This window comes from Cydia fagiglandana, chromosome 4, assembly GCF_963556715.1.
Source record: "Cydia fagiglandana chromosome 4, ilCydFagi1.1, whole genome shotgun sequence".
Classification (NCBI taxonomy): Eukaryota; Metazoa; Arthropoda; class Insecta; order Lepidoptera; family Tortricidae; genus Cydia; species Cydia fagiglandana.
In genome coordinates, this window is record NC_085935.1 from 19,754,685 (window position 1) to 19,777,332 (window position 22,648).

A 22,648-nucleotide genomic window follows, 5' to 3' on the forward strand; every position below is an offset into this window, starting at 1 on the left:
AACATTTATTTATTGCTCATAATAGTGGATGAAATGTATCAGAATTTAATAAATATTACGATTGACGAACATACAATTTCACTTTAGTGAGACTAGAAACGTAGGTAGCATTTAAAGGCAGATAAGTAAAAATTCGTTGTAAAATATAGAGTATTTGAGACACAATATTTGAAAAAATTAGACATGGCTGAAATAAGCACAAAAAATATTATATTTCGTAGAAATAAGTATAGAAAATGGGCACTTAAATGAAGAAACGTGGTCGTTATTAAATTTGAGAGTTAACAATTGATGCATACGTATTTTCCAATTGAAAAAGGTTTTCTGATAAAACTTATTGGAACTGTCTGCTTAAAATATAATATTCTTATTTGTAAACTGTATTGCATCTATTTACGTCTGTACCTGTGTATTCCTTTTCTTATAAGTTTTGTCGAATATTTTGCATATTATTACGCGACTACTAAAATGGTAATGATTTTAGAAGTAATAGCAGTCAGTCATATATATTAAAGATAATGTATGTTGTACTGTAACGTCAAAACTGAGCTGATTTTAAGCTTAGAATAAATTTAAAAGTGGAAAAATTACTGTTTGCTGGCTAGAGATGAGGTCTTGGTGGCTCAGATGGCAGAGCGCTAGAAGATCCAGAGGCCGTGAGTTCAAGTCTCACCCAAGACAGTAATTTTTCCACTTTTAAATTTATTCTAAGCTTAATAGCATCGTTCGCAGACGTTTCTGCTTGTTAAAAATTAAAATGAGCTGATTTTGGTAAAAGATGAGTCAGCCGATTAGTTTTTTGAGACGCGATTGACATACCTACCTAGGCCATATTTTAACTGACTTTGAGAAAGGAGATATTTTTATTAAAAAAAACATAGTACAGTAAACATTTTGCTTATGTAGGTAGATTCCATTGCTATATTAATAGAACGGCTCAAATCTCAGACAATAAATTTACCACAACAGGTTATAAAAAGGCCACCCCAAATCTCTTAATATCGTCTTCCAAAACGTTTCCCGTCGGCACGTGCCTTTGTTTTTGATATCTCGACCAGAAAATATTGAGTTTTGCCATCGTTAAACGAATGAGGCCCCTCTCGTGGCTACCGTAAGTCGATATTAACCTCTAGCCGCCCAGAGACCTATAAAAAGGTGTCCTGTTCCATTCTAATTTGAACTTTGTGTTTGAGCAAATAAAATTTAATTTTGCTTGTCAAGGTTTGACGTATGGTATGGCGGCTAGAGGTTAAGCTGGGGCACAATAAATGCATGTAGTCAAAAATTGTGTTCCTATTAGCATTTCCCTCTACAACTTTTTTTGAGCGTTGCCTGATTTAACGACGATCTTTTTTTTTGAGTTTCGTTGTCACCTAGAAACCCTTATAGTTTCGCCATGTCTGTCTGTCTGTCCGAAGCTTTGCTCCGTGATCGTTAGTGTTAGAAAGCTGAAATTTGGCATGGTTATATAAATCATGCAGTGCGACAGAATGGTGGAATAAAAACTATAAAAAATATTTTTTAGGGTACATGTTTTTTTTTTTGCTTTGTTACAATAGTGTGGGGTCTTAGAATTTAGGGTTCTTAGATTTAATTTAGTTTTATTCATAGACGTATTCAGTTCATAAGTTATTTGACTTTTTATGATATTGTTATTCCTTAAATAAGACTCACTTATCTTGTGTTAAAAATCTGGAATTTATTAAAATTCAAAAACCCGCATTTACTTATTATAGCTTTGCCTTTCACATTCCGTTATTTTCAAATTTAAAACGCCGTATAATACGAATTTGGAATGTCTTTTAATCATCGCAAATACAATTTTGTTCAGCATCTGCGCCACTTTCATTTGTTTTTATTACATTACTATTTTAAAAATCCCTGCAGCAACATGAGAATGAAATTGAATATTATTTTTAATGCAATTTATATTAGGTATTTTAGCGGTTATTGCGAATACCCAATTACCCATATAACTTTTTTTAATTAAATGTTTTCAATACGCAGACAAAATATACTCGTATGTTGTATATCTTTTTATTCGTTAAAGGTCAATTAAAGTCAATTTTATTTTGTATAAGACAAAATATCTAAGGAGGCTTGAACAAGCTTAACAAGATAAATTGTTCAAAGAACACAAAATACCCACAGTAATAAAGGTTTTAGATGCACCAACAACAGTATAGAAAACAACATTTTCGTGCTACCCAAGCTACTCTTTCAAAATCAGTGCATTTTGCAATGCGAAGTCCAAAATAAAAAGCGAAGCGGAGGCTAACCCGATACCGATCGCTTAATACGGCTAATGGAAGACGTTCGACTCTGGCGATTTTCCGAACGGTTTGCGATAAACCCCCCGTTGTACGGAGTGTTGGAGTTGGACTTTATGTTATTTGAAATAACGTTTATTTTCGTGTGTCAAATGAATTAGGCGTTGGGATTAAAGTAAATGATTTTGTTTATTCAAAATATGTACGTGTAAGAATTTTTCTTAAAATAACTTTAAAAGCTTACCAGGAAAGCTGTTTGTATGAAGATGTAACTGTCATCCTCTGGATCTATAAAAAAAAGAATAATTTCATTAGAATGTTGTGATGAGAAACAAGTTAAAAATGATCAAGTGCGAGTCGGACTCGCGCACGAAGGGTTCCGTACCATTACAAAAGGGGCAAAAAATACTTTAATATTCATTTTATTCTGTTTTTAGTTATTTGTTGTTATAGCGGCAACAGAAATATATCATCAGTGAAAATTTCAACTGTCATGGTTCATGAGATACAGCCTGGTGACAGACAGACGTAAACAATCATGAATATTATTCTCATTTACAATTTACACTTTGCTGTCTGTTAATCAACGAATAATCGGAAATGTAATTACAATGTAATTGATTTACAATTCATGATAAATATCTACGTTAAACGCTCTCTGAGAAAAACGCATTTAACTGATTTGCAAGACCGAAGTCACAGAATAAATAATAGTACTTGGTAGGTACAGAAGACTCACTCTCTAACAAAACGCGTCTGTTACGATCAGGACAGATATGGCCGCTAGGTGGCGACAGCGCCACGCGCGGATTATGGCAAACCCCAAAATTGGGGTCGAACGGATGTACTTTTAGCTACCTGTAGCAAAGCGACGAAATCGCGGAGTGAGACACGCCTGCCGAAGTGATCCCATAAAGGGGCCCACTGATTAACAGTCCGCCGGACGGTATCGGCCTGTCAGTTGTTCGGAACTGTCAAAATTTTGTTCTAACTGACAGGCCGATACCGTCCGGCGGACTGTTAATCAGTGGGCCCCTTAAGTGTTCCGTGAAGAAACTTTTGCACGGAACACTAAAAATGTCTGATTGCAATATGTAGACCTAACATTAGACAAGGACAAGAGACCTACCACAGATCCGAATGACACAGGGAACTTCCAACTGACACTATAATAGCCATCGAATCCGAATAGCGATGGCGAGGTCTAAAATAGACGTCCGAAGGCCTAGAACCGACGCTCGGACCCCTGAGACCCGCTGTCGTTGCGTTGTCACATCCAAATTATGGACGCTTCTAATTGACTGCTCAACTCTATGGCATTTATAGACGGACGATTCTCGGCGCGATTCGGGTAATGGATTAGAGATTCACTAGATATGAAATAGTAACGATTTGTGACGTTCCAAGAAAAAAGGTACCCTATGACGGTCGGCGCTTAAACGGTATTATTAAAGCCGCTCCAATATTATTGCGGTCATAAGGTACCTTTTGCCATGGAACGTCACATATCGTTACTATTTCATATCTGGTGAATGTCTAATTCATTTCCCGAATCGCGCCGTCTGTCCCGAACTGTCGAACTTAGATACGTCAGTTAATAGATCTAGAATAGAAACGATATGGATTAGATGTGTCAACTAGTGTCAAAAGTGACGTTTTTGTTTGAAGATACGTCACATTTGACACTGAAATATCGAATCCATGTCGTTTCTAGATCTATTAATTGACGTATCTTAAAGTTCGAATCGGGCCGATTGCCATTTGGGTGAAAGACAGATGGAGATGGATTGGTTTGAGAAAGAGAAAATTAATGTTGTCGCAAAGTAAAAGTATTGCCTCATTGTGGCAACAAGTAAGTATTCTTTATTGCGTCACAAAAGACATTTACAATGTGTCTTAGACAAAGGTTTCAACAAATACAAATACAAATATTTATTAATAACACCAAAGTTACAGGTCAAAACAGGCAATCTTATCGCTGTACGCGATCTCTTCCAGACAATTTTTGAGTAGCAGGATATAAATAACAAAAAGTTTTGCTGCGCTAAGGACAATAAAGTAGCTTTATACAAATTAACGTAAGAAGTAAGTTAAAATAGCTTTTAGAGTAAATATTAAATACCAGGGTTTTGGGCACCAGGTCAAAGAAACCCATGTACAAATAAAAATACATCCACAAAGAGGACCAATCTGTAAATATTCATCATCATCATTCATCATTTCAGCCTATATACGTCCCACTGCTGAGCACAGGCCTCCTCTCATGCGCGAGAGGGCTTGGGCTATAGTCCCCACGCTAGCCCACTGCGGATTGGGGACTTCACATACACCTTTGAGTTTCTTCGCAGATGTATGCAGGTTTCCTCACGATGTTTTCCTTCACCGAAAAGCTAGTGGTAAATATCAAATGATATTTCGTACATAAGTTCCGAAAAACTCATTGGTACGAGCCAGGATTTGAACCCGCGACCTCCGGATTGAAAGTCAGACGTCATATCCACTCGGCCACCACTGCTCTCTAAAAATCTGCTCTGTAAATATTATAGATGCCAAACGTATTAATTACTACCTACTCGTTTCGCAGAGAGCAAAATGACATAAATTAGAAAATTAAGTGGCTTCCCGTGACAGAAGTCAATTTAGGTTGGTATTATACCTAAAATCGAGATACCAGGGGTGCATACCAAAGCAGAGCTTAATCAAAGCGGATCCTGCGGGCTATTCGTCCCGGTACCGCGACATTAGTCTCTTGCCCGGTGCAGGGGAAAAATCGGTACACTGGGTCTTAGAAACCGCTGGTAGAGAATATCTAGTTATGCTCGAAACTGTAGGTACTCAAAAGCAATGAAAACGGACACTTTGAATTTGAATATGTATAGTTCTGCATGCGACATAGTAAACAATACGATAAGGCTTCTAGAGAGTTCTGCCAAAATTCCTGACTTTATATTATGTGATTCTAGCGCCGCACACCCCACGAAAAGGCGGTAAAATTTAAGGAATCTCATTGAATTGATGTAATCTGAATTCCAATGTAGACCGCCATTTTAGTTACAAGTATGAAAAAAAAAAAACTTATGAGCCTAAGCCTTTTCAACCACTCGTTAAAACCTCCTGACATTTTCGGATTCCAGCCGGAGTGCTCACAATCTGCCAAAATTCCTGACGTCCAGTAACCTCACATACGCTTGTTACAATCATGAACAAAATCCACACGCAATTGTAAACCAAAAGACAAAGTAACTTTCGACCTTTGATACGTTGTTAGCAAATGTACCATCGCCGACACTGTTAACTGTACATCGGTGGACCTTATGCCTATTGTAATAAAGTCTACCGGTAGACAGTTAGGAGCTGTTGCTGTATGTACCAGGGCAAAACAAAGCGAAGCTAATCAGGGTGTCTGATCCGGCGGACTATTTGTCGCGCGACCGCGGCATTAGTCCTGTGTCCACTTGCAAGTTGGACAGCTGATTAGTGTGCCTCAAATATTGGCGGAGAACGTTTTTGCTGTGTTCAGTATTTACTACAAACTGGTGGCCTAGCGGTAAGAGCATGCGACATTCAATCCGGATATCATTTATTGATTCTCCTCTAGTAGATATCATTTGATATTTACTAGTTGCTTTTCGGTGAAGGAAAACATCGTGGGGGAACCGGACTAATCCCAATAAGACCTTACCCTCTGGGTTGGAAGGTTAGGTGGCAGTCGCTTTCGGAAAAACTAGTGCCTACGTCAATTCTTGGGATTAGTTGCCAAGCGGACTCCAGACTCCCATGAGCCGTGGCAAAATGCCGGGATAACGTGAGTAAGAAGTTTACTACAAACTAAAGTTGAGGTATTTTACGTTTGAGTGAGTGAGCCTAGCCGGTCTCCGTCAGAAACTGAGACAAAGATTTTCACGTTTCACGATATGCCTATTAATTCAAGGGTCAATATCAAGGGTCGGCAACGCTTAAGTGGCTCCTGTGGTGTTGCTTATGTCCATGGGCGACGATGACCGCTTCCCATCAGGCGGCTCGTCTGCTCGTTTGCTGTCTATTACATATTAAAAAAAAAATTCACTAACTGGCTAGTGTTACTGATCGGTCGCCGAAAATTGGCATTCCTTCAAATTGTCTAGCCGGTTTTATTGATAACTTTATAATATATGTTCGATTTGACCCCCCAACACAAACCCATCCAACTTTCTTCCGGATCGTTTGTCTCGTTCATTGGATTATCGCCCTCATATGCAGTTCTGCAAGCAAGAAATAAAATACAGGTATGCCAAAGAAGTATGGAAAGAAGTATGTCGGGTTTAAAATTAAAAGACAAGGTCAGAAACTCTACCATACGAAACCACACAAAGGTAATAGATGCTTTAGAACATGCACAAAAGCTTAAATGGAAATGGGCTGGCCATGTGGCTCGAATGGACAGGACCAAGTGGACAAATATAGCCACCTTCTGGAAAGGCCCTGAAGGTCAGCGAAGGTCGGGCAAACCCACGGAACGATGGGTTGACGGGATCAGACGGATAGGCGGAGACAGATGAAGACATGAGGCGCAAGATAGAGACAAGTGGAGACAACTGGAGGAGGCCTTCACCCTAAGAGGGGTCCTTAAATAATTTAGATGATAATAAATAAATATTTAATTTAATTTTAATTATACATATTGACAAATGATATACCTAAGTGATAATACTGATAATTTAATTGTTGATAAAATAACCAATAATGAATGCATGCAAAATTATGTACCTCAATTAAGGAATTAAAAGGCTTTTTATTTTTTATTTTATTTTATTATGCAGTTCTGACAAATACTTAAACACATCACATTTCGACGACTATTTCTTTTGTGTTCAATGTAACTAGTCCCCCAAATTCTTTCGAAACGTATACTCCTTAGTTGTATCACTTCCAAGTGCTTCCACAGTTTATGTATACTCATAGAGTCGTACAGTTGTTAAGTCGGAATATGTCCCCCTATTTGAACCAGGGATGTTGCGGATGCAGATTTTTTGACATCCGCGGATGCGGATATTTAAAGCCTCACATCCGCGGATGCGGATGAGGATGTCAAGATTTGGTGCTTAATAAACGTCAAATATTAAATTTTTAGCATTTTTTATTAAAAAAAAAACCAAACGTTTAGCATTTGAGCAGGAATATAGGTGCGTTTTATTTAATAAACAGTATCTTGGCTGACTTTTTGGGATCTACACGATTTCGTTATATACAATGACGAAATTACCTAGCACTTACGCCGCCGGCGCCGCCGCTAATACGTTCCTGCTACCGACTTGGTCGACATCCGCATCATGCGGATGCTCCGCATCGATTTTATGCGGATGTGGATGCAGATGCGGATCTTGAAAATAATGCGGATGTTCCGCGGATGCGGATGCGAATATTCGCAACATCCCTAATTTGAACCCTAGCAGACTATAGTCAGAATCCCCCAACCTTCCGAATTGTTTCTTCCGCTGATTTGATTACCACCCTCAGATGCCTACCTCCCCCAAAATTCTTACGAAACGTCTAATGGCTCCTCTACACGATGGGCCAGCGCCGGCCACTCCATAGGACGCATTTATGCGTTAGAGGGAGCAAGTGATATTGCTATCTCATCCTACCGCATGGCTGCGTCCCTTGGAGTGGCTGGCGCTGGCCCATCGTGTAGAGGAGCCATCAACTGTATCACTTCCAAATTATTTCCATAGTTACTACACGCATACCGTTATACGATTGTAAAGTACATATCCTCCATTTTACCCCTTACTGTGGTCAACATCCCTCAACTTGTTGAAGTCATCCTCACAAATACTTTTACATATCATATCACATCATTTTTAATTTTATGCTGTACCCCACATTCCAAATCCCATGCTTTCCAAATGACTATTGCAAATGCATATGGTTAGCTACCTTACGACTATACTAACTTACTTAACTTATAGGTTAACTGGAAGAGATCCCTCAAAGGGATAAGTTCGCCATTGTACTTCTTACTAATTTTTATGTTATCTTTAATATGTCTTTACACAATAAAGAGATTACTACTACTATTACTAATATACAGGATGTCCCAGAATTCGACGTCAAGCCGTAAACGGATGATAGACCAACTCATAACAGTTATCATAAAAATACAAAAAAAAAATCCAACTCATGTTCTTTAAAAATTATGGTCACTTTAAAAATTCACTAAAAAATCCACACCTGTAATTATTCAAGATTACACAATAATAAAAAAATTAGAATAAATTATGGAATTTGTAGTAACAAGAGTTAAAGAACCATTACAGGGTGTGGATTTTTTAGTGAATTTTTAAAGTGACCATAATTTTTAAAAAACATGAGTTGGATTTTGTTTTTTGTATTTTTATGATAACTGTTATGACTTGGTCTATCATCCGCTTACGACTTGACGTCGATTTCTGGGACACCCTGTATGTATATTCTATTTTACCCCTTGCCAACATCCCCCAACATTCTACCAGACCGTCAGTCCCGCTGATTTGATTACCGCGCTCAGGTGGCGAGGCTCCGAGCGCTCTCACGGGAATTTTTCTAATTTCCTCTCCGGTTTTCGCGGCTCATTTGGCTGAATTAATTTATTAATGAATCTGTTGGTACTGTCTGAAGTTTGATTGTGTTTATTCATCGGGTGTTTCATAATTAATTGTTTCAGCCTACATGTTGGTCCTTCTATACGTAAAATAATTACGTAGGAAAATAAACTGAATATATTTCGTAAGGTACCTATTTACTCTTATATACGAACAAACACCAAACCAGCAACCAAATGTCTCACCATTTTTAGGGTTCCGTACCCAAATGTTAAAAACGGGACCCTATTACTAAGACTTCGCTGTCCGTCCGCCTGTCTGTCACCAGGCTGTACCTGTACTTTGTTACCTGTCTTTTGAACCGTGATAGACGTTGAAATTTTCACAGATGATGTATTTCTGATTCCGCTATGACAACAAAAAACTAAACAGTACGGAACCCTCGGTGAGCGAGTCCGACTCGCATTTGTCCGTTTTTTATACACTCACTTTCAGAATAACTTAATTTCAACTGGATCTGAGCCCTTTTCCTCGGTTATTTTCGTCATCAAACAGAAAATATCCGTCAGTAAATTATGCCATCAGGAGCTCATAAAATAAGGCCGTGCCGTTATGACCTCATTATTAAATCCATTTCCTCGGCACCAGGAGTCCATAACAAATGAGGTAACCTCCTATTCCTTTGCCGTGTCACGCGCGGTCATTGTTAATTTTAGAAAAAAGTTAGGGTTAAGCTGGTTAATGCAATACCCAGCGGAGGACAGGTGAAATAAGTAGAGATGCAACGAAAAGTTGTTTGGCCGGATAGAGGATACCGGATATTCGGCCTGACCATCGGCCGAATATCCGGTATCCGGCTGCCGAATATTCGACCAGCGGAGCTATACCTACATTTCGATTTTTCAGGAGCGCATTCTGCAGTTTTGACCTGTTGCCTTAGTGAACGTTCGCGCGGACCCATTTCTAGGCTCGAAATGAGTGCGCGTACAAGTTAGTGGAATGTTTAAATTGTTCTAAAATTATAAACAAGTACGATTATGACCGTGACCGTTTCTTAAATCCAATTTGTTTACTCCGAAATCATGGTATAATAATATACTCCGCCTGGTACTCTCTTCCCGTCTTTTCTAGGTCACCTGACTGACACAAGCCTACGTCATCATGCGACAGCGGTATATGATAATATGCGATAGCGCTATATATAGCGGCCATGTTATTGTGACGTAGGCTTGTGTCACTCTGGGAAGAGGAGACCATGTTTTATTAGACTATGCTCCGAAATCAAGTAATGTTACTATCCGGTATCCGGCCGGATATTAAAATACTGACCGGATAGGCCGGATACCGGATAGTAACCGAATATCCGGTGCATCTCTAGAAATAAGTGTGACAACTACACATTTATGTAGTTGAAGGTAGGAAAGTAGCATCTTCTCTATGTGCTGATTCTGTGAGGATTCTGAGCTGTATTTTTATAGCAATAGGTACATTATAATTCTAAAGGTTACTTCAGGATAGAAGATGGTGCTGGTGAGGCTGTAAACGGGTGGTGTCCTGGTGTCACTGCCAATTTCCTTAATAGAATAAGCTATATTTTATTCATGTAGAAAGAAAGAGTGAAAGAAGGCTGACAAAGAGAGTGTATGAGGGAGAAGTGGAAGTGGGAGTTGGAAGGGGTAGACCTCGGCGGACTTTCTCTGATCAGATCTGGGAAATCTTGAAGAAAGGCCAGGTCAAGAGCACCCTAAACCGGCGAGCGTGTATGAGGAATGTTATGAATGTGAAGGAAGCGAAAGAGGTATGTCAGGATCGTAGCAAGTGAAAATTCGTGGTCTCTGCCTATCCCTCCGGGAAATAGGCGTGATTTATGTATGTATGTATATTTTATTCAACACATGTCGCTATCCGAATGTAACTTTTATTCCGATCTAACTCAAGTGTATGTCAACTTTAGACTGCAAATAGTTAGGAGGCTATTTAAAAATATTCCAAGAAGAGACTTCATTATAACCAGCTTTTCTTCAAAAAAGGTCGGAAACCCTTTAAAATAATTCCCTTATTAAAGCAAGCTACCAGGAGCTCAGAAGAGGCGCGGAGCTTGCGGTGACACGCCCGCCGCGTCCTTGCATAACGTGGCTCGTTTGCATTCTGCAGTAATGACTAATATAAAATATGGCACGTAATTACATGGGCTATGTGATATACTCGTAATAAATGTTTTGTTAAGTACTTAAGTGCCTGCGGCAAGTTACAAATATTGATATTAAAAAATTAGCCCTTAAAAAGGAATGCGCTGCTCGCAAATTACCTAGTTGAAATGATAGAGTCAGACCAAGAAAAGTATTCAGCGATTTTGATAGCCCACGCAATGCAAGTGTCATCTTAAACGTCAAACTTCTATGAAATTATGACGTGTAAATAACACTTGCACTGCGTGGGCTGTCAAAATCAATGCAGACTTTTCTTGGTCTAACATTATTAAAATCTTATAGTGCATCTTTGACAATAACGATTAGTCCTAAAACGAATAGGATACAGACTTTCATTACGACGTTCTGTTGATGTTTTATTGTTTTCATGATTAGGTTCATTTGAACTTAGGGTAAAATTACCCTAAGCAAATATCTGTATCACATAAAGTTGAAGTGTGTTATTAAGATTGCCGCTGCCATATTGGGAAGAATGTATAAAATGCTTTGTAGTCTCCCCTGTACAAGTACATACATAAAACCAAGCAAACCTTTGTTAAATTCTGTTCCTATCTAACAAACACAAACCTCAAAATGACAGATAAGGACAAACGAAAGGACTCGTTAGACTTAACAGGCGTTTAAGAACAACGCTATTTGTATCTACCATAACGTCTTAGCAAATCCTAAAACAAGGTTTGAATACCTAAGTTCTAAGCCTGGTCTGCTAATGACATCATCTCTTAAAGGCCGTATACAAAGACCTTAACAGTCATACTGCCGTATTTGAACTTCAAGTTATTCACAAGAGACTATACGTACTAGATCCATTCTAGATACGTTATAGTTTAGATATCAACTAGTTCTCTTTTGCAGCGCAATTCGGGCAACCAATGTCACTTTTACGTTAGATAGAGTAAGATATCTATTAGATGTGAATTGGATCTCTAAGTCATATCCTGTGGAAATCGTTCAAGAGTATCTCCAGAATCGCGCAAATGTCAAATTTGACAGGTTAGATCTTAAACATATCGTTATCGTATGTTGGTGATGTCTAAAAGATATCTAATAGATATCTATTTCAAAATCCGAATCGGGCCCATAGCCTTTTGCAAAATCCATTAACCTTTTATGCAGTGTTATTTGGGACGATGACGATTGTTTTCAAGCGTTTGTTTTGATTTCTGTTGCTTTTAGCTAACTGGGCGTACCAGTATAGTCGAGTGCATAAATATGTATACATTGTTTCACCTTATTGCAATGGGTTAAGGTGAAGAAATGTATACATATTTATGCACTCGACTGTAAAAACAGCAACACTCTTAACTGTCCATCGGTGGACCTTATGCCTTTTGTAATAGGGTTTACGAACTGTCAGTTAACAGTGTGGGCGATGGTATGTGTAAATATTCAAATGTTTTATATGGACAAACATGTAAAAAGTTAAAAGCCTTAGTTTTTTTTTTGTATAGGACCTCCAAAAAGGAATTTGGAAGCCGATTAAAAATATAACATTGCCTAGGCCAGAAAAACAAAAAACCGTACGAAAGGTTCCGTACTAGTACGCAAAAAACGGCAAAAAATCACGTTTGTTGTACGGGAGCTTCACTTAAATATTTATTTTATTTTGTTTTTAGTATTTGTATAGCAGCAACAGAAATACATCACGGTTCATGAGATACAGCCTGCTGACAGACGGACGGACAGACGGATAGCGGAGTCTTAGCAATAGGGTACCGTTTTTACCCTTTGGGTACGAAACCCTAAAAAAGATGTAAACATGAATTTAACTCTGATTTGCTAATTTGGCCAGCTTTGATAGATAATCCAGGGGCATCCGTTAAGTGGCCAGACGTGCTTTTTGCACAGCCCGGCTAAATTGGACGAATTGGCTACAAGCAAGCTGGTTTACTTTAACCCTGTCTCTACGGGTACAAAAAGGGAGATAAATCTAGTCGCACAGACGTTGCTATCCTCTAGCCGCCCATACGTCAAACCTTGCCAAGCAAAATGAAATTTTATTTTGTCAACACAAAGTTCAAATTACAATGGAACAGAAGGCCTTTTAAAGGTCTCTGGGCGGCTAGAGGTTATACCCCTTATTCATAAACGCGCTAAGTACAAAACTCAATTAGTTAATAATCGTTTATTATCTGTCATTTTGACTTATGTATTTGTAAGAAAGGGATAAAACACAATTTAACTAAATCAGACCATTAAGTTTTTGAATAAGGGGGTATAACTTTATAGGGAGAGCTGCTGAATAAAAATAAATATAATTTTAATTTACAGAATAATCCTCTTAACTACTCATGAGATTCGACAAAAATATGATAAAAATGAGTCAGAAATTTTACTTTTAGTAATAAAGTTGGAACGACGACACAAACAGAGAAACCCATTTCATTTTAAGTATTTTTTATTCACTTATATAACTTATATTAGCTGTATATTGTCTTTTTTATCTTATAGGTAATTTATAATCTTTCCGCAAGAGAAGTTGTGGCACATATTTTATTTTACTACAGACATCAGTACTAAGTATTTTCATCTCATGACAACAACGGTATCAATGTAGGCCTACAAGCCTATTATGGATCGCTTTATCCACATTTATCCACGTGATAAAACAACTGTCACTTTTAAACTCTGCGGGATAGAAAGAGACGGACACCGTTTTATCACGCTGTCACGTAGACAAATACGACCATCATATCCGTACTGGAGGCGTACCACGTACCTTTTCTCTCTCAATGAGTTCTTTTGTGATGTTGTCCAGAGTCAATAATTGTAATAGACACAATGATCGACCTACGCCTGAGCTACAAAGATGCTGCTTTATCTCGTGAAGATGAGGAAAAGTGAGAGCTGTCGTAGGATTAGAAATAATCACAGATCTACATTGTACAAGATTGCCTGTGTAATGTCATTGAAAGGTCGTCAAAATATTGAATTCAAAAAACATGTGATTGAGTAAATAAGAAAAAATCATTTATTTACATAGGTACGAAATATATACAGTGGTACTACTAAACGAGATTAATAAGTACTTAGCTTAAATGTAAAATAGGCCCCTTAGGCATTGTACCGAGGATGCTGGCGGCATTTCCTCGCTGTATCTCAATACTTATCTGGGGCGACCAACTGGGAGACGTCCGGAAGGCCTAGGTACCGATGGATCGATGAGGTCCAGAAAGACCTGTGCGGCATCCAAGCGGCTGAATGGCGTCGGACCGCACAGGGCTCCCGTGGCGAAATCCCGTGTCGGGGGCCAAGATACACTTCGGATCGCTGAGCCAGCGAAGTAAGTAAATACACTATTAAAGCGTTTTGACAAATAAGGGATTGCCCTTAATTTGCGTTGTTGATTGCAACAACGCAAATGACTGCAAAAGCACGTCACGCCTTCTCTGCCAGGTACTTAACCGCCATAATAGCACACCTTCACAAAGTCGTTCAAAAATAAACTGCATCTGAACTGAATGCACGCCAGACCGGCGTGGGAACGATGGCGTGCGTCAATGGAACGTAATGAACGGCCATTCGTCTGTCATTCGCGAATGAAAGACCTGCGATAATGGTGGATTGAAAGAACTGCATATTCTTGTGGTCTTTATTGCACATAGGTAATGTACCTATTTAATCTTACCGCAAAATATGTATGACAGCGAAATAAAACTTGAAAAAGGTTTATTGTCTATATTCTGTAAGTACCTGGTTGTAATATACGAATTAAAAAAAAGGATAAACTGTACCGGACAGTAAAGTAGGTAAAATATTTGCGCACGCTAGAGTAAGTGTCCAGTTTGGACTCTCTGTTTTCGGCCCTCACCAAACATTTCGTTAAAAAGACGTTTTTCGACAAAATTATTTTCAATTCAAAGTAACTAAACTGAAATGGAAGACATAGGTATATTATAGAAAAAGCCGTAAAGTAGCGGAGGCCACTAATACACACCATAGTAGTGTGAATTTAATTTGTTCCCTAAGTTGAAAGTAAGATATATTCCGCCAAGCGGCATTTGAACCCAAGTTCTGACAGAACTAAAGAGCTTTTCGGCAGTCTAATGTTATATTTTCTAATCTGCTAATATTCTAAACTTATTACTTACGTATCGTTATATTGGTTAAGAAAGAGTAAGGGCTATTGCTTTGTGATCTGTGGAGAAAAGAGAGGGAGGCCTGTATCCAACTGCAGCAGTAGAAAAAATGCTAATCCAAGTAGGTATATCATACATATTTAGTGCATTCGTACCTACCATCGCCCACACTGTTAATTGACAGTTCGTAAACCTTATTACAAAAGGCATAAGGTCCACCGACGGACAGTTATAGTCTTGCTGTTTGTGCAAAACACGGGTCGTCAGTCTCACATAAACTATGTCGACTGAGTCATTCTGCCATAATCCGATACGGGCATTAAGCGCTCGAATTAAACCAATCGTTTTGTCGACCGATAGCGAATGCCCCACTGATAGCGAATACCCCACCGTAATAGCTACTGTAAAATTTTATGTCACTTAAAATGACGATAAAATATAATGGCGGGGATCGGGGTGGATTTTTAAATTTAAGTTTTCTTTACTTTAACGTTCGTTTGAGGTTCTATATGCTTCTTCATCTGTACTGGGCGGAAATGATATCAAGTCTAAATAGGGTAGTAAAATAGTACGCTTATCCTTATGAAAAATTTAATTATCACTTCAGCGGGAACTAGTAATAAATATTTTTTATATTAATAATACACTAGCGACCCGGCGGCTTCGCACGGGTTAACAAATTATACACCTAAACTTCAAGAGCCCCTATATTGATAGGTGAAAACCGCATGAAAATCCGTTCAGTATTTTTAGGGTTCCGTACCCAAAGGGTTGAAATAATAAGTTACAGTTGAAATTTTCACAGATGATGTATTTCTGTTGCCGCTATAACAACAAATACTAAAAACAGAATAAAATAAAGATTTAAATGGGGCTCCCATACAACAAACGTGATTTTTGACCAAAGTTAAGCAGCGTCGGGAGTGGTCAGTACTTGGAATGGGTGACCGTTTCTTTTTTGCTTTTTTTTGTTTTTTTTTTGCAATATGGTACGGAACCCTTCGTGCGCGAGTGCGACTCGCACTTGCCCGGTTTTTTTTAATTTTTTCGCGAACAAACATACAAACACACAAATAGACAGACGCGGCGGGGGACTTTGGTTTATAAGGTGTATGATATACCTGATAAAATATAATTAAGTTCTTTTAGGAAGCCTTTGAGTCAATTAAATCAAAGAAGAAAGATAATCCATCCATGGAAATAACATAAATCAGACTCTGTAAAAGTGCATTACCCACTTCAACAGAATCGGCTCACAAAAACGTATCCCACACTCCATCCTTCATTCCTATCTGGGAATCGAACCCAGGAAATCCGCCGGTACCGTTGCTAACTGTTCATACAATCCGGCTTCAATACTATAATGATTGAGTAACAATGGTAGCTTTTATGTTCTAAAATGTAACAAGCATCTATGAAATTACTTGGCACATATTCCTTTCTGGAATTGTATTTATGAGTGACATAACTACAAATATTGTTCACTTATCAAAAGCCTTGATGTTTGGATTTAAGGTTTTATTTCGCTTGACTGAGTGTTTTGATTTCCTGGGAGGTTAGATGATCTAGAATTATAGGCCTCTTGTCTTTAGAAAGTGGTGTGATTTGAAAGGTCTATTAAATGTGGTCGTAATTGGGTGTATTACGTTAAAAGTCATCAAGGCAGTCACGATCTGCCCTAGGCTTTGGAACATTTAAAAATATGGTGCGGCCTTAGGATTGTTTGTGGGAACTATAATGGACATACGTTTCAAAGGTGCACTGTCAAATAAATAGAATAGTATAAATTATTTTTCAGCCTCGGATTTAATTACAGGGGTAGATAATCAATAACCATACATAGTATGCATTATTGATCAAACAATAAAATCAATCGAGCAGCATTTAACCTAATTTCTGTTACACTCTCTCAAAAGGTCAACGACAATGGTACATAATCAATACATTTTGACAACTAGACGATTTATTAATATGATTTATTATTGAAACTTGCAAGATAACTACGTTTTTAAATGGCTACCGAAGCTGTGACCGTTGCATTCTAACCCTTAGGGCTCAATTAGACGGCGCGCGAACTCGCATACGATTTTAGTTACATTGTGGATCATTGAGGTCACATCAATTTAGCCGATCGATCAAATAACGAAATGTAATGAAACTCGCATGCGAGTTTTCGCATCGTCTATATGAGCCCTAAATTCATAAAACTTTCAGCCTTTATTACTGAATTGGTGTTTAAGGTTCCGCGCGTACCCAAAGGGACATACCCTATTACTAAGACTCCTCTGTCTGTTTGTTATGTCTGTCTAATTGTCGCCGGGTTGTATCTCATGAACCGTGATAGATAGACAGTTGACATTTTCAGGGATGAGGTATTTCTGTTGCCGCGTATACAAATATTAAAAACAAAGAAAATTCATATTTAAGTGAGGCTCCGATACAACAAACGTGATTTTGTGCAGTTTTTTGCGTAATGGTACGGAACCATTCGTGCGCGAGTCCGACTCGCACTTGACCGGTTTGTTTACAAATACATTTAAGTTAATATGATAGAGATCAGAGAGAGACATAATGCTAGGACACTGCCATAAAACTCAAAACGCCACTCTTATTTTAATACTAGTTTTAATTTCCCTGTCTTACTAAAACCCACAAGAATACTTATAGGTATGTTTTACACAACTGACGAATAATTGTAATTACTAAACCTTTCTCAGAGAAAGGGATGTGCAGTAATTATAAATGGGTACGTCCGCCAACATGGAACTGCAATCATTAGCATGCATCGTGATTGCAGATTTCGTGATAGAGCATTTGCGTGAGGACGAACCTTTATTTCTGCATATTTGTTAGCTTTTATGGCTCCTCTTCACGTTAGGCCAGCGCCAACGCCAACGAGGGACGCATTTATGCGTTAGAGGGAGCAAGTGATATTGCTATCTCATTCTACCGCATGGCTGCGTCCCTCGTTGGCGTTGGCGTTGGCCCAACGTGAAGAGGAGCCTTTAAAGATTACTATTTCCTATTTTACAAAGTAATTACAAAGATTCTCAAAGATGAACTATTTTCGTTACGTAAAATTCGTGAGACGAAAAGGAATTACTAGAATTCGACGATTGTAAAATTGATTCGATAAAAAGGTCCTTAACTTTAATGAGAAATGGAGTCGCGAATACTTTGCTAAGATTTTTATTCCGTAAAAGGTGCCTACTTTGCTATACTGGGTACTTAATTGTGATCCAACAGTTTTTATACACCGTGTTTTTTTTATTTCCGTTAATTTCAAGGGTGCATTCCTGAGCTTAAATCAAGTAAGTTTCTCAAAGACACCGATATTCTAATTAACGGGTCTCTATTGTTTCCCAAATAGTTTTAAGTCATAATGTACTGTTTGTCCGAATTTTCGTTAGTCATAATTGGTTTTTCTCAGAAACGCGTAACTTTTCAGGATTGCCATAAAACAAACCTAACCTAACCTAACCTATCTATAGAATAACCTTAGGAAAATCCTGATAAGTTAACGGTTTCAGTTTTATGACTAACGATAATATGACAAACAATACATTATGACTTAAAACGTTATGGGAAACAAAGGGACCCCTCTAATTAACTCCATTACGTAGATAATCAATAATTAATTTTTTTCAAATAAGGCCTCTACAAGCGTGTACACTTGCCTTAGGGCCGGTTTACATATTGATTAGTGTTTAGAACGAGTTCATACATTTGCTAGTAAACTTAAGTATAATCTCGGTGGATCGATGTTCGAAATGACATTGATATGTCACAGATTTCAATTGTTTGGTTGAGTTAAATGTAATGCCCGTGTTACAATAACGCTATATGCTACATTTAATTACTTTTTAAACTTATTTTTCTTTTTACAAAAAGAAAAAAAAAATTTTTTCGTAAATTAACTATGCTATTTAATTCTCTTAAACGTACTTAACCATACCCTGAAGTTAACGGAATTCAATAAAAACACGGTGTATATGAGAACTATAATAGTGCTGGTCTATTTTAAATCAGCATAAATATATCAACCCTACATACCACAATATAATAATTTTAAAATTTCAATTGAATATCGTATTATGGAGAAAATTATGCATATTTTAGGGTTACCTACTGAACTCTGAAAAGTACAATGAAGTAACAATTAGAGATGCAACGGATAGTTGTTTGCCGGATACCGGATATTCCGCCTGACCATCGGCCGAATATCCGGTATCCGGCCGCCGAATATTCAGTCGGCAAAACTATACCTACATTTCGGTTATTCAGGTGCGCATTCTGCAGGTTTGCCCTGTTTCCTAGTGAACGTTCGCGCGGACACATTTATTTTCTAGGTTCAAAATGAGTGCGCGTGCAAGTCAGTGGAATGTTTAAATTGTGTTAAAATAATAAACAAGTACCTACGATTATGACCGTGTCTGATTCTTAAATCCAATTTGTTTACTCCAAAATCAAGCAATGTTACTATGCGGTATCCGTCCGGATAGTAAAGAAATGGCCGGATAGGCCGGATACCGGATAGTAACCGGATATCCGGTGCATCTCTAGTAACAATACCTAAGGTCATTTACCTTCCTTAAAGAAATAGTTACCCTAATTCCGTTGTCCTCATTAAATAAAGCAGGTAAAGAGTTAACGCCAAAGACGTATCTTTTAATATTTTTATTTACCCAGGATTACATTAAACATTAACGACCAGGGATTTAGGGGTCTTAAAATAGACAAACCCCCGCAGGTACTTGCTTTATTTTTTTAGGACTACCTTCTCTGATGATTTTATAACAATTCGCCTGGTGACCGGCTTCATAATTGCTGGATTTTCCTTGAACAATGTTGGAACAATCCGTCAATTTTAGTAAAGGACACAACCGGTTCGTTTTTTTTTTAAACCGGGCAAGTGCGAGTTGGACTCGCGCACGAAGGGTTCCGTGCCATAATGCAAAAAAAGGCAAAAAAAAACGGTTACCCATCCAAGTACTGACCCCGCCCGACGTTGCTTAACTTCGGTCAAAAATCACGTTTGTTGTATGGGAGCCCAATTTAAATCTTTATTTTATTCTGTTTTTAGTATTTGTTGTTATAGCGGCAACAGAAATACATGATCTGTGAAAATTTCAACTGTCTATCTATCACGGTTCGTGAGATACAGCCTGGTGACAGACGGACGGACGGACGGACGGACAGCAGAGTCTTAGTAATAGGGTCCCGTTTTACCCTCTGGGTACGGAACCCTAAAAACGTCTCTACTGAGCAAATTGACTTTGTAGTGGAAATTGAATTAACGGAGCTTCGGATCTTATTCATTAGTAAATAACTCTTTAAAGGCCTTTTTAGGGTTCCGTACCCAAAGGGTAAAACGGGACCCTATTACTAAGACTTCGCTGTCCGTCCGTCCGTCTGTCCGTCTGTCTGTCACCAGGCTGTATCTCACGAACCGTGATAGCTAGACAGTTGAAATTTTCACAGATGATGTATTTCTGTTGCCGCTATAACAACAAATACTAAAAACAGAATAAAATAAAGATTTAAGTGGGGCTCCCATACAGCAAACGTGATTTTTGACCAAAGTTAAGCAACGTCGGGCGTGGTCAGTACTTGGATGGGTGTCCGTTTTCTTTTTGCATTTTTTTCCGTTTTTTTTTTGCTTTATGTAGTAGTAGTAGTAAACTCTTTATTGTACAAAAAGACATATTAAAAATAACATACAATTAGCAAGAAGTACAAAGGCGAACTTATCCCTTTGAGGGATCTCTTCCAGTTAACCTTTGAGTAGATGAGAGGAGAGAGTGAAAAGAGGGTGACAAATGCAGCAAAATGTACAACAAGGTACCAGAAAGATAAAGGATATAAATACATACAAAATTTATAGGATAAACATACATATATTACACAAAAAGGAAAGGGGAAAATACACTAAAAATTGGAAAGAATTAGAACGATATAAAGCAACTATACAATAGAAATATAGACAAATTAATCAGTCAAATCAGATAACCATAGCTTCTTTAACCTCTCCTTGAACGACGCAACCGATTGTGCCTGCCTGAGCGACACAGGCAACTCATTCCACAGCTTCACTGGACGCACTGCGAAGGACTTGTTGTATCCTTGAGATTTGTGAGGAGGGATGGCAAGTGATAAATTCGCGCTCGAACGCAGACGGTGGCCACTGCCTTCAGCCAGAAATTGAAATTTTTGAGAGAGGTATAGCGGAGAAGAAGGTGTAAAAAGAACATTAAAGAGAAGAGAAAGAGTGTGAAGATCTCTACGGCGGCACGTATTTATGGTACGGAACCCTTCGTGCGCGAGTCCGACTCGCACTTGCCCGGTTTTTTTTAATTCTATTTTTGTGAAACATTCGCCGGCACATAACACGCTCCTTCCGATTTTGGTTTATTTTTTATTGTTTTTATAATTAAATTTATTTAGTACTAAGCAAAATTTTTACTCATAATTGTCAAATGCTACAGGCGGAAAAGGAAGCTCTTATCATTTTTGGTTTCGCTATTATAAACAACGGAAATTCTATGTAACAAAATTTACTCCACTATCGTTCTACATATTCAAAAAAAAAATTCAATCATCCTTTTTAAGGTAGGCACTTAACAGTAAATAGCTTTATTTTTTAAAATACTCGTATTATTATCATCATCATCATCATCTCAGCCATAAGACGTCCACTGCTGAACATAGGCCTCCCCCTTTTTTGGGGGGTGAATGCCATAATCGCCACGCTTGGCAGACGGGTTGGCGATCGCAGTTGAGTACACCGAATTTGAGGGACGCTGCTGCCCGTCCACCGGTGGTCTTGGACGTGGTTTAAGGATATACCCGGGTCCTGGACGTAGTTTAAGGACATATCCGGGTCCATACCGGGGACATACTCGTATTATATCTTGACTATAATCAAATCAAATTTGAAGTCTAACTATCAAGACAACGTATTTAGTTTCATTTCTGATACTACATTCAATCAATGAAGTGGCAAACTAACTTCGTCCAGTGACCAACTCTTCGATACCTTCCTGGGGGATGATTCGGATTAAACGACTTGTTAATGTTTTGATTTAACGCACATTACACCAATAGTTAAGTGCGAACACGGTGCCGAATTGCACTTCCTGCGCACTAATACTAACTGAAAGAAATCCCTTAATGGGATAAGTTCGCCTTTGTACTGCCTATCCTGTGCCATAAATTTGTGTTTTGTGTTGTGTACAATGTACAGTCACCTGCAATAATATCTTACACAACGAAGGCCGCAAAAATATCTGACACAATCTTATTTGTAGCGCTATAAGAGCGTGTCACATATTTTTGCGGCCATCGAAGAGTAACATGTTATTGCAGGTGACTGTACAATAAAGAGTTTATACAGAGTAATCAGCGCGATCAAACTGTTCGTATCGTTAAAGAGTTCGCAAATTTTTTTATGTATGGAAAGTTTCATAGTAAAGCGCCGGGGCGCGCCGGTTGACGTTGATCAGTCTGTGAAATGTGGTTGGTGCAACTGG

General features: G+C 38.3%; 1 protein-coding gene across 1 annotated transcript in view; it reads right to left on the minus strand.

The window, feature by feature from the left end:
* The window catches only part of LOC134664055 (leucine-rich repeat neuronal protein 1-like), a 346,981-nt gene that overhangs the window by 253,618 nt on the left and 70,715 nt on the right, over positions 1 to 22,648 (minus strand). The window contains exon 2 of the mRNA XM_063520625.1: positions 2,515 to 2,558. The gene's annotated coding sequence lies outside the window, so the exon portion shown is untranslated. The remainder of the gene's footprint in view (positions 1 to 2,514; positions 2,559 to 22,648) is intronic.